The 2099-nt window shown below is 37.2% G+C and overlaps 1 pseudogene; it reads right to left on the reverse strand.

Moving 5' to 3' along the window:
* Positions 1 to 666: 666 nt before the first annotated feature.
* LOC118987374 (uncharacterized) lies at positions 667 to 780 on the reverse strand (annotated as a pseudogene).
* Positions 781 to 2099: the final 1319 nt, after the last annotated feature.

A 2099-nucleotide genomic window follows, 5' to 3' on the forward strand; every position in this document is an offset into this window, starting at 1 on the left:
TCTCACCTTGTGGTGTAGCTACTTTATTTTTCATGCCACGGATGCTGTTATTTGTGAATTTGGTGTTGACTCTTGGGAGAACTTACTTCAGAATCTCCGCTGAACAGTCACTACAGTGACTGAGTGCGAAAGTGTGTCGTGAGAACGGAACAACTGAGACGCGCTTTAGGAAGGCTGCCGTGGAGGGGATTCAGTGCTCTGGCCTTAAAGATCGGGGATCAATACAGATAAGCTGAAGGACCAGCTCTCTCACCTTCAACGTGTCACAACTCCTCAGCTTCATAATTCATAAAGTGGGCCTATGAATCTCTATCTCACAGAGTAGTGAAGGTTGAAATGAAATGCACGTGCTAAAGGGTCTAACTCTGTCATAAGGTATAGATTTGCTGAATACATTTTGCTTGTTTTGTTTTGACGTAGAGATAGAGAAATGATTTTATAGGATAACATTGTCTGGATACTTTAAGAGAGCCCTGGAGCACCTTACTGTGAGGGAAGGGGGCTTCATGAGAAAATGTGAGCAGCGCCATGTCATATGGGCTTATGAACTGGCCCCTGAGAAGGAAGTGAGGGAGCCACATGAAAAATGCTTTAAACATACCTGCTAATCAATACCACAGTTGCTTAGGGGTTATAGTTGATTATAATGTAAAAAGTAGAAGAAATCTTTCTCAGATATGTTGTTTAGAGGATGAAGGCATACCCATTCCTCGTGTGTGTGTGTATGTGTGTATCTTAATTGTAACAAACTATAGAAATGATCCCTGAAAGTATAGTCTTTGTGTATCTTAATTGTAAAGCACACTGCAGATATCAGGAAGTAAAATTGTCTCGATGACTAATTTTATTGACATTAATAGGTTTATCTTGTTAGTGCAAGTAACACCCAATAATATGTGAACTGCAAACTTCAAGTAAAGCCAGATCTGGGTTGATTTTTTTAAAGCATTTTCATCATGCATTTTCTTGGCACACTTTTTGACCTATTTAAGATGGTTTATTTTTAGTGATATGTTTATAACAATATATAGTTTTTATGATCTTTTTTTTTACCTCACAATTAATTGAATATAAACTCTGGTGCCTAAATATAAAGACATCAGTTTCACCTCTTAAAATTCTTCACCAGTTTAGTCATTATTTCACAAGCTCTGTATTTTTACCTTGTTAGCAATGTCTCCAGTCCCCAAGAACTCTGCCTTTTACTTTTAAGTGATACACTTGACATAATTTAGTTTTGGTGTCTCCCTGGGTATCATGATCGAAATGATTTGATGACCATAATGTCATGCTCAGCAATTGTTCATGAATTCTTCCCTTAAGACGTTTAGAAACTCTTAACTAAAAATCGAAGATGACAAATGATTACCAATTTATCAGGTTGGATTAACTTTTAATATTAATGCTAATGTCATAGTGTATCAAGATGCTTCTTGTGCTTAGAGTGTGAAAATGCAGAAATCTTTGCCAAGTTACTGAGCCAGTGATATGCTGTGATAACTTGCTTATTTATCTTTGTTCTGAGCACTGTGCCTAGTGGATGTTTAGAACAGTGAAACTTGGATGTTCCTTTGCAGACTACATGCCTTGTGTTCTAGGTTCATGCATTCATGCATTCATTAGATATTTCTTCGGTACCTACTATGTACTAGCATGGTTCTCTTCATTGGGGATACACGAGAAACAACCCCCCCCCAGCTTTATGGGAGCCTATATTCTAGTGAGGGTGACAGAAAATGAACAAGTAAAATACATAGCCTGTTAGGAAAGGTGTCCAAGTTAGTGTTGCCAAACCCAGTAAACCTGACCACATAATGAAACATGCCTCAAAACTATTTAATTGATGGCAATATATTTTAAAATCTTCAAGTAAAACAAATATTCTCATGTTAAAATTCTACCATGTTGAAATATGTCTCTGTCCTAGTTAGTACCCAGGTGGCATGGCTTAGGACTGGTCAATAAATGCAATATCTTGAGTGTTTGTGTAGATAATCTTGGTTTTGGTCACCATCACTTTGTACATAGCATATAATGAAACAGTTTCTTTTTCTGTGGCTTCTAATTGACCCTGAATTTCTCTAGAGTGGTTCCAAAAA

This window comes from Sturnira hondurensis, unplaced genomic scaffold (genome assembly GCF_014824575.4).
Source record: "Sturnira hondurensis isolate 20B ecotype Veracruz unplaced genomic scaffold, ASM1482457v3 Scaffold0005252, whole genome shotgun sequence".
Taxonomy (NCBI): Eukaryota; Metazoa; Chordata; class Mammalia; order Chiroptera; family Phyllostomidae; genus Sturnira; species Sturnira hondurensis.